Here is a 15,659-nt window from a genome sequence, read left to right as displayed (position 1 = left end):
TTACACCAGTTTAATAAATGACTCCCATAATATGATCAATTGCATTCCAACATTCAGAACCAAACTGGTAAGACAAGGTGTACCCCTGGACCCCTGTGTTCACAAGAATAGGGGCTCTGTACACCACAGGGCCCCCCAAAATCAACAGAGTGGCAGGTCAAGCTTGCACACTGCCACTCCATTCATGTGCTTGGTATCTCTGGCAGTCCCACATTGATAAATGGAGTAGCAGGGTGCATGCTTGATCTGGCGTTTTACTATATTTTCTCCTGGATTTGCAAGGGTTAATACCCTGACTTCACCTTTAGCTTCCCTATCATTAGTGGATCCTGTGACATTTGCACCTGTTGTGAGTGCAGTCTTTTTAAACGCAAAAGAGATGCATTTGTTTTATGTCATGAATAAGGACTGAGTACAGGCCGAAACGCGTTGAAGGGTGTTGGGAGAGGTACTGCTGTGTGCCATTTTGTCCTTTTTTTTTAAAGATATTTGAAATAAAAAATCTATGATTTTATCCAAGACCTGAATGCTGGACCCGCTACTTTGTTTCTACAGTGGATTTGCTTCTCCTAAGGATCCGTGCACCAAGGATGGCAAAAGCGGCGAACTGATTGCATTTATTTTTTTGTATGCTTAATTTGGTGCTCCATTCATTTCAGGGGTACGGGGGCCCCCAATCCCATGATCGGTGGGGTTCCAGTAGAAGGACCCCGACTAATGTCATCTATCCACTGGATAGAGGGTAATTTGAAATTACCGGAATACCCCTTTTAAATGAAATTTGGCACAGACAACTGTAAAATATATAAATATTGGTAGATAATAGGTTTATTAGCAGCAATGAGTGGCAGGCAGCTGGTATAAAGGTCACCAAAATCTTGGAATGCGTCAAAGGGGGCTTAGACTTTGTTGGTGTAGTTATAGATAACATACCATGACTGACACTAACATTTTGTTCATACACTGTATTCTCTAAGTTTGTTAACCTTTTCTGGTATCACATCAGGTTATGTAGACTACAGTATCACTGGCCTTGATGTTCCACAAACTGTACATTTGGACTTTGACTCACCAGGGATGACTCTGCAGTTTCACTTATTTGCTCTTGAAATGAACCTTATTCAGAATTATTGTATCATGCTCATATATGGGGCTTCCGGCCAATGTTTCTACCCAGCATAGGACTGGAGTTCCTTAGGCCCACCAGAGAAAATTACACCCAGGGCCCAACCCCTATATCAGTGATGGCTAACCTTGGCACTCCAGCTGTGGTGAAACTACGACTCCCAGCATGCTCCATTTAGTTCTGAGAGCAGCCAAGCAAGGGGGGCATCTTGGGAGTTGTAGTTTTACCACAGCTGGAGTGCCAAGGTTAGCCATCACTGCCCTATATCATTAATAAAGTCTAATCCTAAGGGCTCATTCACACGACCGTGGTTTGGTTCTGCATTCTAGCTGCATTTTTTAAACGCAAAAGAGATGCATTTATTTTATGTCATGAATAAGGACTGAGTACAGGCCGAAACGCGTTGACTGGTGTTGGGAGAAGTACTGCTGTGTGCCATTTTATACATTTTTTTTTTAAAGATATTTGAAATAAAAAATCTATGATTTTATCCAAGACCTGAATGCTGAACCCGCTACTATGTTTCTACAGTGGATTTGCTTCTCCTAAGGATCCGTGCACCAAGGACTGGCAAAGGCGGTGAACTGATTGCATTTATTTTTTTGTATGCTTAATCTGGTGCTCCTTTCATTTCAGGGGTACGGGGGCCCCCAATCCCATGGTTGGTGGGGATCCAGTAGAAGGACCCCGACTAATATTATCTATCCAGTGGATAGAGGGTAATTTGAAATCACCGGAATACCTGTCACGGAAGGTGTTACAGAAAACTAGAAGACACAAATGAAGATCCGAGTGACTTGATCCAAAACTAAGGAACCAAAGGGTAAGCCCTGCAACAGCCCTAGCTCTCTCCCTTACTGCTCAGCCTATGCAAAAATCTCTATGGTAGATAATTGCATACCCTCGTTCCTCGACTGTATGAAACCTGAACACCCTATAATAGTGAGGGGACACGACCACCGGCTCCCTACACTTAATACGGAGGGAGTCAGGGTCACCTATGATTAAGCAAACAGGAAAACATAGATAAATGAACAGACTTATCTGTAGAAGCATCAGTTGTAGCATCCAGCATGCACACACTCCAGGAAGTTGTATAAACCGCAAAGTGATGCAGTATGGGAGGGGATTTAAAGGGATGCAATCAGTGCAACTAGACGGCTTCAGACATAGACAGCTGAGAGAGGGAAACGAGATGACAAAACGAAAGCAAAACAAAAGAACCTCAAGCAGGAGGTTCTGAAGAACGTCTGTCAGAGCTTCTCAGATGTCTGGCGGTGACAGTACCCCTCCTTCTACGAGTGGACTTCGGACACTCAGAGCCCACCTTCTTAGGATGGGACCTATGGAAAGCCCTGATGAGACGAGTGGCCTTAATGTCCGTCACTGGGACCCACATCCTCTCCTCAGGACCATAACCCTCCCAATGAACGAGGTACTGGAGAGAACCACGGACAACACGAGAATCCACAATCCTAGAGACCTGAAATTCAAGATTACCATCAGCCACAATCAGAGGAGGAGGCAAAGAGGAGGGTACAATGGGTTGTACATAAGGTTTTAATAGGGACTTATGAAAAACATTATGGATCTTCCAAGTCTGAGGAAGATCAAGATGGTAGGCAACAGGATTGATGACGGACAAGATTTTGTAAGGCCCAATAAACTTAGGACCCAACTTTCAGGAGGGAACCTTCAATTTGATATTCTTAGTAGACAACCACACCAGATCACCAACATTCAGGTCCGGACCAGGCACACGTCTCTTATCCGCCACACGCTTATATCTCTCACTCATGCTCTTTAGATTATCCTGAATCTTTTGCCAAATAGATGACAAAGACGAGGAGAATCTCTCTTCATCAGGTAAACCAGAAGACCCCTCTCCAGAGAATGTCCCAAACTGCGGATGAAACCCATATGCACCAAAAAATGGTGAGTTATCAGAGGACTCCTGACGACGGTTATTTAAAGCAAACTCAGCAAGGGAGAGAAAAGAACACCAATCCTCCTGATTCTCCGCCACAAAACAGCGCAGATATGTCTCCAGATTCTGATTGACGCGCTCCGTCTGGCCATTCGACTGCGGGTGGAAAGCAGAAGAGAATGACAACCGAACCCCCAAGCGAGAACAGAAAGCCTTCCAGAATCTGGAAACAAACTGCGTGCCCCTCTCAGCGACTATGTCTGAAGGAATACCATGCAATTTGACAATTTGATCAATAAATGCCTGCGCCAGCGTCTTAGCATTGGGCAACCCAGGAAAAGGAATGAAATGCGCCATTTTGCTAAAACGGTCCACCACCACCAGAATCACAGCCTTCCCCGAGGAACGAGGCAGGTCCGTAATGAAGTCCATGGACAGATGTGTCCAAGGACGGGAAGGAATGGGTAACAGGAGGAGAGGACCTGATGGCCGTGAATGAGGGACTTTGGCACGAGCGCAGGTCTCGCAGGCTGCCACAAAACCCTCAACCGACTTACGAAGCGCCGGCCATCAGAATCTCCGAGCAATGAGATCCACTGTGGCTCTACCCCCCGGGTGCCCAGCAAGGACTGTATCGTGGTGCTTCTTAAAAACCTTGTGTCTTAAAGCGAGAGGCACAAACAACCTCCCAGGAGGACAAAGATCAGGAGCCTCTGCCTGGGCTGCCTGAACCTCTGCCTCCAATTCAGGATAAAGAGCAGAGACCACCACACCTTCAGCCAAAATGGGACCCGGGTCTTCAAAATTCCCACCTCCCGGAAAACAACGTGACAGGGCATCCGCCTTCACATTCTTAACCCCAGGGCGGAACGTGAAAACAAAATTAAACCTTGAAAAGAACAAAGACCATCTGGCCTGTCTCGGGTTCAGACGCTTGGTTGACTCCAAGTAGGCCAGATTCTTATGGTCGGTAAACACGGTAATAGGGTGTCTGGCTCCCTCTAGCCAATGGCGCCATTCCTCAAAAGCTAACTTGATGGCCAACAACTCCCTATCTCCCACATCGTAATTTCTCTCTGCGGAGGAGAGTTTCTTCGAGAAAAAGGCACACGGTCGCCATTTGGCAGGAGAGGGACCCTGAGACAAGACCGCACCCACACCCACCTCAGAAGCGTCCACCTCAACTATGAAGGGCAGAGAGATATCAGGTTGTACCAAGATGGGAGCGGAAGCAAAACTCTCCTTGATACTAGAAAAGGCCTTATGCGCCTCTACCGACCAGGAGGAAAAATCGACCCCCTTTCTAGTCATATCAGTGAGTGGTTTAACAACAGAGGAAAAATTCAAAATAAACTTCCTGTAATAATTGGCAAAACCCAAAAAACGCATCAGCGCCTTCTGATTCTCAGGAAGCTCCCACTCAAGCACAGCGCGGACCTTCTCAGGGTCCATGCGAAAACCAGAAGCGGAGAGAAGAAACCCCAGAAATTGAATTTCTGGAACCGCAAACACACATTTTTCCAGTTTAGCGTACAATTTATTCTCCCGCAGGATGAGCAAGACCTGACGTAGGTGGTCCTTATGAGTTTTGAAATCAGGAGCAAAAATCAAAATGTCATCTAGATACACTAGTACAAATTTCCCCATTAAATGATAAAAAATGCTGTTCACAAAATGCTGAAAGACGGCTGGAGCATTCATCAAAGCAAAAGGCATAAACAAATTCTCAAAATGGCCCTCAGGGGTATTGAAGGCCGTCTTCCATTCGTCTCCTTCTCTGACCCTGACCAGGTTGTATGCCCCTCTTAGATCCAACTTGGAAAAAACTTTAGCCCCAACAATCTGGTTAAACAGGTCCGGGATCAGAGGAAGCGGATAAGGGTCACCAATTGTGATACTGTTCAGCTCCCTGAAATCCAGACATGGTCTTAAAGAACCATCTTTTTTCTTAACAAAGAAAAAAACAGCGGCAACAGGTGACTTCGAGGGTCGTATGTGTCCCTTTCTCAGGCTCTCAGAGATATAAGCACGCATAGCGCCCCTTTCAGGTTGGGAGAGATTGTATAAACGAGATTTAGGCAGCTTGGCGCCTGGGATGAGATTAATAGGGCAATCGTACTCCCTGTGAGGGGGCAGCTCCTGAACACTACTCTCAGAAAACACATCCAAAAATTCAGACAGAAAAGATGGTACAGTCTTAGTAGAAACCTCTGAAACAGATGTCGTGAGGCAATTCTCTCTGCAAAAGTCACTCCAACCATTTATTTGCCTCGCTTGCCAATCAATGGTAGGGTTATGTTTAGTGAGCCAGGGTAGCCCCAACACTAGAGGAGTAGGCAACCCGCTTAGGACGAAACATGACACATCCTCAACATGAGTATCACTCACAATCAAACGGATATTGTGAACTATGCCCTTTAACGATTTCTGAGAAAGTGGAGCGGCATCAATAGCAAAAAACAGGTATATCCTTTCCCAAAGTGCATACCTGGAAACCATGTGTTATAGCAAATTGATTATCAATGAGATTGACAGCTGCTCCACTATCTACAAAAATCTCACAAAAAAATGTTCTTGCTCTCTAGCACCACCCTGGCAGGTAGGACAAAACGGGAACTACAAGGAAACGGAAAACCTTCAATTTCCGCATCAACCTTGCCAATAGTAACAGATGGAATGTTTTTAGAGGATTTTTTTCTTTTTGTTTCTTTATTACTCTCAAAAAACTGCCTGAATCTCCTAGAGGGACAAACATTTGCCAAATGATTTATACCTCCACAACAGAAACAAACCCTCCTCTGAGAGCTGAATCTTCTATTGTCAGAGGCAAGCAAACCCAGCTGCATGGGCTCCTGCTCAGAGGGGATTGAGAGAGACTGAGACCCCTGCGCACTGAAAGAGACCGCCGCACTGTCCTTGGAGTGAGTATGACAGGAAGGAGTGATCTCTCCTCTCTCTCTAAGACGCCTGTCAATACGAACGGTCCAAGACATGGCAGAGTCCAAGGAGGTCTCTCATGAAAGGCAAATGCATCTTTCAATCCCTCTGAAAGACCATGGCAAAATTGACTTCGGACTGCAGCATCATTCCAACCAGTATCAGCTGCCCATCTCCGAAATTCTGAACAGTATATCTCTGCGGACTGTTTACCACTGAACGGAGGGGCCGTGCCCCCACCGGCAGCGAAAAGGCCCAAGACTGAGCGTTATCCCTGAGCAGCGAGATGATGATCCCCACCCTCTGCTCCTCATCACCAGAGGAATGGGGAAGTAGGCGAAAATGGAGTTTGCAAGCCTCTCTAAACCGAAAAAAATTCTCACTACCCCCGGAGAACGTATCCGGGAGCGAGATCTTAGGCTCAGAACAAACTCCATGAACACAAGCTGAACCAGTCACCTGAAACTGAGATACAGTTTTACGGAGATCTGCTACCTCCAATGAAAGACCCTGCATGTGTTCAGTCAAAAGTGAAACCGGATCCATGCTTGAGACGGTTATGGCGGTTTATAATGTCACAGAAGGTGTTACAGAAAACTAGAAGACACAAATCAAGATCCGAGTGACTTGTTCCAAAACTAAGGAACCAAAGGGTAAGCCCTGCAACAGCCCTAGCTCTCTCCCTTACTGCTCAGCCTATGCAAAAATCTCTATGGTAGATAATTGCATACCCTTGTTCCTCGACTGTATGAAACCTGAACACCCTATAATAGTGAGGGGACACGACCACCGGCTCCCTACACTTAATACGGAGGGAGTCAGGGTCACCTATGATCAAGCAAACAGGAAAACATCAGTTGTAGCATCCAGCATGCACACACTCCAGGAAGTTGTCTAAACCGCAAAGTGATGCAGTATGGGAGGGGATTTAAAGGGATGCAATCAGTGCAACTAGATGACAGCTGAGAGAAGGAAACGAGATGACAAAACGAAAGCAAAACAAAAGAACCTCAAGCAGGAGGTTCTGAAGAACGTCTGTCAGAGCTTCTCAGATGTCTGGAAGTGATAATACCCCTTTTAAATGAAATTTCGCACAGACAACTGTAAAAGATATAAATATTGGTAGATAATAGGTTTATTAGCAGCAACGAGTGGCAGGCAGCTGGTATAAAGGTCACCAAAATCTTGGGATGCGTCAAAGGGGGCTTAGACTTTGTCGGCGTAACGGGGCGCCGAAGGCGCACTCGGTCTCCCATCAGCCGCAGACCTGCTGCTTAGCTTCGGGAGCAAGGATCTGTGTTCGGCCTCGTTCCCAGGGCAGCTTGGCTAGCTGGGATGCTCCCTGCTCCTAGGTCTGCCTTGAGCACCGAGCTGATCACTCGGTGCTCGACTTGTCTGTCTGTCGGTCATGTGACGCTGGCCACGTCACATGACCCTCACTCCCCACTATAAATACAGGCAACCTGCTGGCTACAGGTTGCCTGTGATACTGGTCCATTGGTGCTTCCTTGTTCCTTGGTTCTAGTCTGCGGCTGCTTGTTCTGATTGACCTCCCGACCTTGTGACCTCGACTCGTTCTTCTGTTGACCTTACATTGCCCGCTCCATTTGTACTCCTGCTTCTCCTGGTTCTGACCCTTGGCTTGTTGACCTTCCGTATCTTTCCTCTGTGCACTTACGCAAGTAAGGGACCGGAGCCCAGTTACGCCCCGTCGCCTAGGGCGGGTAGTGTAAGTAGGCAGGGACAGGGGTTGAGGGTGGAGTCAGAATGCACCCTCTTTCCTTCCTGTCTGATCCCTGACAGAATCACAGGCCTAAAAAGTTTTTTTACTATGGATCCCTTACAGAGCCTGACTGACCACGTGCAGAATCTGGCCCATATAGTTCAGGAATTGGGCGAGAGATTACAGGCACAAGAGATTGCTTGTGATCTTCCTGCGCCTGCCGTTGCTGCCCAAGTGGCACCTGCCTGTATGGAACCCCACGTTAAGCTTCCTGACCGATTTTCAGGAGACCGTAGAAGCTTTTTGGCGTTTAAGGAAAGCTGTAAGCTTTTTTTTTCCGCTTACGTCCCTATTCCTCTGGATCTGAGCAACAGAGGGTGGGGATCATTATTTCCTTATTACAGGGGGATCCCCAGGACTGGGCATTCTCCTTGCCTTCCGATTCGCAATGCCTCAGATCCGTTGACGCATTTTTTCAGGCGTTAGGTGTGTTATATGAACCTGAACGAATCCCTTTAGACAGGGTGACCGTCCGGTTGAGGAGTACTGTACCTTATTCCGTAGATGGTGCGTTCCCTCCGGGTGGAAAGAACCGGCCCTCAAGAGTCAATTTAAGTCCGGTTTGTCTGACACCCTCAAGGATATGCTAGTGTGTTATCCACCCACCGAAACCTTAGAACAAACCATGACGTTAGCCATTAGGCTAGACCGACGGGTTAGGGAACGACAGCGAGAACACCTTCTTGTTCCACAGATGGTTCCCAAGATGGAGATGGGTCCGGTGACAGCAAAATCCGAAGGCTTCTCAGATGAACCCATGCAGCTGGGCATGACCAGGAAGGAGCAGCGTCGTTATCGTGGAGTGTGCTTCTACTGTGGCGGTTCCGATCACTGGGTCCGACAGTGCCCTAAGATCCCTTCTTCCGGAGGTCCACCTAAACCAGAGGGCTTAACAGACAAGGTACTCCCTGGGGTGGTAAGAAAAAATCTGCTGGTTCCTATTACTGTCTCTGGGGGGAATCGGGGGTTTCGGTGACGCCTTTATTGATTCCGGGTCAGCATCTAATTTTATTGACAGTAAATTCGCTATCCAAATAGGAATTCCGATTTTAGCCCTTCCTCTCCCAGTGAACATTGTAGCCATTGATTCCACTCCCCTGGCGGGTGGTACGGTCAAATTTTGTACCCTGGAGATCTCTCTTTCGGTAGGGGTGTGCCACACTGAAAAATGCTCATTCCTAATTCTTGAGAATCTACCCGTAAATGTAGTATTAGGTATGCCGTGGCTACAATTACAAAATCCGGCTATTAATTGGGCTACTGGTGAGATAGAAAGATGGGGTTCTCTGTGTAAGTCCTGTTTATCGGTCGTTTTAGCAGGGGTTCATACTGTATACCCATATATTAGAGATTATGCTGATGTGTTTTCATCATCCGAGCTGAAAGAATTGCCACCCCATAGACCGTATGATTGTGCTATTGAATTAGTATCCGGATCCCGATATCCCAAAGGAAGAATTTATAATCTATCTGGTCCCGAACGAAATTCAATGAGGGAATATATTAAAGAGAGTTTGAACAAGGGGCACATTAGGCCCTCGGTATCTCCAATGGGTGCAGGGTTCTTTTTTGTTAAGAAAAAGGACAGAGGACTCAGACCCTGTATTGATTACCGTGAATTAAATAAGATCATTGTTAATATCAATATTCCCTCCCTTTAGTTCCTGACCTGGTCAATTAGGTTTTAGGAGCTGCCTGGTTTTCCAAACTCGACTTGAGGGGAGCTTACAATTTAATCCGAATTAAGGAGGGGGATGAATGGAAGATGGCATTTAATACTCCTGAGGGACATTTTGAATACCTAGTTATGCCTTTCGGGCTTAGTAATGCCCCAGCCGTCTTCCAAAATTTAATGAACGACATTTTCAGGTAATTCATTGGGTAGTTTTTAATCGTCTATCTTGATGATATTCAGATTTTTTTTCTCCCACCTGGGACTCGCATGTGAGACATATAAGACTAGTACTAGACATTTTAAGAGTTAACCAATTATCAGTTAAACTTGAGAAATGCATTTTTGAAGTACAGGAGATTCTGTATCTTGGGTATGTCCTCACTCCTGATTCTTTCAAAATGGATGCTGGGAAGGTACGGGCAATCCAGGAGTGGGTGAGGCCAACATCCCTTAAAGCCTTACAGCACTTTTGGGGTTTTTCCAATTATCGTAAATTTATTTTAAAAAATTCCACTATCCGCAAACCGTTAACAGATCTTACCAAGAAAGCGGCGGATCTAGTCAATAGGTCTGAGGAAGCCATTGAAGCCTTCGAGAATCTTAAAATAAGTTTTAGTAGTGCCCCAGTCTTAATTCAACCAAATATGGAGGAACCTTTTATGGTGGAGGTAGATGCCTCTGAGGATGGAGTAAGGGCAGTATTGTCCCAAGGAGTTAGTTGTCCCAACTAACTTCTCTAACCTCAGACCCTGTGCCTTTTTCTCCAGAAAATTTTCTCCTACAGAAAGGAATTATGATATTGGGAACCGTGAGTTGCTAGCTATTAAGTGGGTATTTGAGGAATCGAGACATTTTTTGGAGGGGGCAAAGCATAGAATTACCGTTCTTACTGATCATAAGAATTTGTTATTTCTTGAGTCCGCTAAGTGTCTAAACCCTCGTCAAGCCAGATGGGCATTATTCTTTACTCGATTTAATTTTTCCATTACTTACAGGCCAGGAAGTAAGAACATAAAGGCCGATGCCTTGTCAAGAAGTTTTTCTGCCTTTCATTATTATCCTCCAATTTAGCCTCTGATATTGAATCAGCTCAACATCTAGCGCCTGCACATACACCTTCAGATAAGTTATTCGTTCCCGCACATTTTCGGCTCCAGTTGTTGGGTGAGTGTCATGATTCAGTTTTATGTGGTTACCCTGGCATGGAAGGCACTTGTGAGTTGGCTTCCAGATCATACTGGTGGCCTACTTTGTTAAGAGACGTCAATGCATATGTATCTGCTTGTGAAGTGTGCGCCAGATCCAAAACTCCTAGGACACGTCCTGCCGGAGAGTTACAACCACTACCCTTTCCCAGTAAGCCCTGGTCGCATATTTCTATGGATTTTATTACTGACCTGCCATCTTCTGAGGGTAAGGCCTCATGCACACGGCCGTGTTCTGTCAGCAGGAATCCCCGCCGGGTTACCACGGACCGCTCTCGGCCGCGGAACACGGCCGTGTGCATGAGGCCTAAGTCAGTGGTTTGGGTAGTGGTTGACAGATTTAGTAAGATGGCACATTTCGTTCCTCTGAGTAAACTTCCTAGTGCTAAGAGTCTAGCTACTGTTTTTATTCATCACATTGTACGGCTTCACGGGATCCCGGAAAATATTGTTTCTGACAGAGGCGTTCAATTTGTTTCTAAATTCTGGAGAGCTTTCTGTCAGAGAATTGGGATTTCTTTAGCCTTTTCGTCTGCTTTTCACTCCGAGACTAATGGTCAGACGGAACGACTAAATCAGACTCAATTTTTAAGATCCTACATCTCTGAAAATCAACATGTGTGGGTAGAATATCTTTCGCTGGCGGAATTTACTATAAATAACCGTGTGAATTCTTCTACTGGGGTTTCCCCTTTCTTTTGTAACGTTGGAATCCATCCTCGATTTAACTCTAGCTCGTTGATACCTTCATCTAATCCTGAAGCTGATAGAGTAACTTCTGAACTGTGCACAGTTTGGGCACGGGTCCAAGTGAACCTGCAAAAAGCTCAAGAACAACAAAAATGGATGGCTAATAGGAAGCGTTTTAAGGGGGTTAGTTTTGAGCTTGGTGACAGGGTCTGGTTGTCTACTCGGAATCTACCGCTGAAGGTGTCTTGTAGGAAACTGGCGCCACGGTTTGTTGGGCCGTATTAGATTATTGGCGTTATTTATCCTGTATCTTTTAGATTGAGATTGCCGGACTCATTTCGTGCTCCTCCTCCCATACAAATTGACGATAAAGAGGAGTTTGTAGTCTACAGAATTGTGGATGTTAGAAAGGTCCGAAACTCCTGGCAGTACCTTGTCCACTGGAAGGCCTATGGACCCGAGGAGAGGTCTTGGGTCCCAGCTACTGAGGTCCACGCCCGAGCCTAATCAAGAAGTTTCATGATGAGCATCCTGGGAGATTTGTACCCAAGGGCTTGGGTCCGGTGGCCCCTCGTAAAAGGGGGGGGTACTGTAACGGGGCGCCGGAGGCGCACTCGGTCTCCCATCAGCCGCAGACCTGCTGCTTAGCTTCGGGAGCGAGGATCTGTGTTCGGCCTCGTTCCCAGGGTGGCTTGGCTAGCTGGGAGGCTCCCTGGTCCTAGGTCTGCCTTGAGCGCCGAGCTGATCACTCGGTGCTCGACTTGTCTGTCTGTCGGTCATGTGACGCTGGCCACGTCACATGACCCTCACTCCCCACTATAAATACAAGCAACCTGCTGGCTACAGGTTGCCTGTGATAAGGGTCCATTGGTGTTTCCTTGTTCCTTGGTTCTAGTCTGCGGCTGCTTGTTCTGATTGACCTCCCGACCTTGTGACCTCGGCTTGTTCTTTGACTTCGACTTTGTCTCATCCTTGTATGTATTTGCTCTCCTGGATTGACCTCGGCTCTGACTGTGTTGACCTTACATTGCCCGCTCCATTTGTACTCCCGCTTCTCCTGGTTCTGACTCTTGGCTTGTTGACCTTCCGTATCTTTCCTCTGTGCACTTACGTAAGTAAGGGACCGGAGCCCAGTTACGCCCCATCGCTTAGGGCGGGTAGTCTAAGTAGGCAGGGACAGGGGTTGAGGGTTGAGTCAGAGTGCACCCTCTTTCCTTCCTCTCTGATCCCTGACAGTTGGTGTAGTTATAGATTACATACCATGACTGACACTAACATTTTGTTCATATACTGTATTCTCTAAGTTTGTTACCCTTTACTGGTATCACATCAGGTTATGTAGACTACAGTATCACTGCAAAACCTCAAAACACGGCACGCTCGTGTGAACAAGCCCTAGGACATAGAAAGTGGACAGTGATTAGTTCAAAAGGCAGCTCCAAATGCAATTTTCCTCTGGGTCCTTTGGGGCCAATTATGGCTTCATAGACTGTGCCCACCAGAGGATCCTCTGTACCCTGTTTCTACCTCTAGCACAACTTCTTTCCCGCAGTCTTGGAGAACATTTAGGTTATGACTCCACTGGCTTTTTTCTTGACAAAGGTTTACAGGTATTCCTTTTTGGTATCGAAACATATGAAGATATGTTAAATGTTGTAAAGCAGCGGTCATCAAACTCTGGCAGCTTCCAGCATCCTCCATTCACTTCTATGCGCGTTTCAAGAACAGCGGAGATTGCTCACTCCTGTTGTAAAGGGACTTGGCAGGGACTTGCTGGCAGTAGTTGTATATAAATGAAGACTAAACCCATAAATGAATTATAAAAGTACACAGCAGAGATCCTTGTCCCTGCAGTCTGCAGAATTTTCTGCATGCTCCTGAAACAGTCTTGTAGAAATCCTGCAGGGAACACAGGGGTTAGGGTGCGTTCACATGCATGCTTGTATTTTTAGTTGGAATTTTTTTCTGCAGTGTTTTTGGTGGTAAAAACTACAGCTCCATAAATTAGCTGAAGGTCTGTGGGAAATATGAAACGAAGGACACACATGATTTTTTGCTATTGGCATTTTGTTAATTAGGTGGGGTTTTTTGTCTTTCTTTTAAAAAACACAGCATGTTGGAACTCTCTAATTTTTGTAAGGTGTTTTCACATTACCTTTACTATAGTAGAAGCTGTTAGAGCATTGGGAAAGCAGCTCTCCCAGAGAAAGCCGCCTCAGATGCCATTGTCACAATTGACAGCAGAAATCCCGTGGCTATCACACCCGCTCTGCTCCAGACTAGGTGCCAGCTTTAAGGACCCGACATGTACGGTGCTGGTTGAGAAGCGGTTAAAAAAACTAGTGGATAAACACACTGGGGGACATTTATCATACCCTCTGCACCAGAAAAGTAGCACAAGAAAGTGGCACACTTTGGCACATGCTGTGGTTTTGCAACATTTTTTTACTTTTCGGGGGTTTTACTCACCACTCACCAGAAAAGTAGCACCAGAAAGTGGCACATTTTGGCCCACTCTATGGTTTTACAAAATGTTGCTACTTTTTTGGAGTTTTACTCACTGCTCACCACTTTTCAAAGTAGCAAAGGGTGATGGTCTGGAGCAGGCAGTCTGTTACATGCATTACAGTCTACGCCAGGAAACTGGCCTATATAATAGGGGAGATCTAGGCCAGCTCCCTTGCTGGTCTAGATCTTCATTTTGTCGCACAAACCTGCAAAGATTCGCACAAATATTAAGAGGCATGCACCTTTTAATAACTGCGGTGCAGCTAAAGCCACTAGGTGGATTATTAAATGGCATCTGTCAGCAGATTTGTACCTATGAGACTGGCTGATCTGTTGCATATGCACTTAGCACCTGAAGACATCTGTGTTGGTCCGATGTTCATATGTGCCCACACTGCCTAAAGTTTTGATATACACAAATGAGCCCTTTAAGAGCAACAGGAGCATTGCTGTTACTCCTACAGGCTCTGATCTCTCTGCAACTGCTGTGCACTCTCCACTTTAATTGGCAGGACCAGACAGTGCAAACATCATCATGCCTGGCCCTGTCAATGAAAGTGGAGAGGGCGCAGCAGTTGCAGAGAGAGCAGAGACTCCAAGTGTTAAGGCAACACCCCCGTTGCTCCTAAAGGCTGATTTACTTATATTAATATTTTCTCAGCAATGCGGGCACATATGAACCTGGGACCAACACAGATGCCTTCAGCTTCCAAGCGCACATGTAACAGGTCAGCCAGTTTCATAGGTACAAATCTGCTGACAGAGGTACTTGTGAAATGTCCCCCAATGTTTGCAAAAATTGACATGTGGCCCAAAAAATTCATGCACTTATTCAGGCATTTTTATATTCCTAAAAAATGCCAGTGCAAATTTGTGTGTGTAGAGGCCTTTGATCTGCTGATCCGTTTCACCTTCAGCTGGAGAACTAATGATGGGACAGGGTGTCAAGGGTCTGGGCTTTAAGGGGTATTCCAGCACATTAGAAATGCTGCCACATCGCCTGCAAATAGTTAAAAAAGAAATAAAAAAAGATTATACTCACCTTCCCAAATTCCTGCTGTGTTGAGAACAGAAGCAGGAAGTGGAGTTAGCAGATATTAGTGCACCATCAGAATGGCAGCGGTAGGGGGTCGATGAGGAGATTATATGAGACAGCGTTTTTAATATGCTGGAATATCCCACCTCCCCAAGCTCTATTGAGGCCGGAGTTTATAACACTGTTTCGTTTTCCATTCCTCTGATCCGTCAGAAGAACAGAAAACAACAACAACAAAAAACAGATCCTTTATTTTTAACATCTATTATGCTCCGTTTTAGCCCTTTCCATCTGAGATCTGTTATTTTAGACAGAAAAACTTGTAGGCCTGTGTAGGACTTATTTCCATCTAAAATAATGGATCTCAGATGGAGAAATGTGCATAACTGAGCATAACAGGAGCTTAAAATACAGGATCCATTTTTGGTTTATTTTTCTGTTCTCCTGATGGATCAGAAGAAGGGAAAACTAATCAGTGATGTGAACACGGCCTTACTTGTAGGTTGATACTGAAAGGCATTTAAGGAACTTATGAGCGCATGCACATAAGGTAGAGGACTCCGGGAGAAGTCCTATGAATGCATTTCAGGGCCAGCTGGTGAGCGTGAGGATCAGAGGGGAAAGTATCATCATGCAAATAACTCATCCGAGTTATTATTACTGTACTTTATAGAGATTGCCGGAGCTGTCCTCCAGCACTTTATTGCATTTAATGCAATAAAAAAGAGATAAGGAGGAGAGAAGCATAAAGAAAGAAAGGCACAAATGTACA

At 45.8% G+C, this 15,659-nt stretch overlaps 1 protein-coding gene across 1 annotated transcript in view; it reads right to left on the bottom strand.

Moving 5' to 3' along the window:
* Positions 1-15,659, bottom strand: part of F5 (coagulation factor V) — a 158,402-nt gene that overhangs the window by 26,778 nt on the left and 115,965 nt on the right. The gene's annotated exons all lie outside the window — the stretch shown is intronic.

This window comes from Bufo bufo, chromosome 3 (genome assembly GCF_905171765.1).
Source record: "Bufo bufo chromosome 3, aBufBuf1.1, whole genome shotgun sequence".
Lineage (NCBI taxonomy): Eukaryota > Metazoa > Chordata > Amphibia > Anura > Bufonidae > Bufo > Bufo bufo.
Note: the sequence above shows the minus strand (reverse complement) of the source record. Positions and strands in the feature narration are given on the sequence as shown.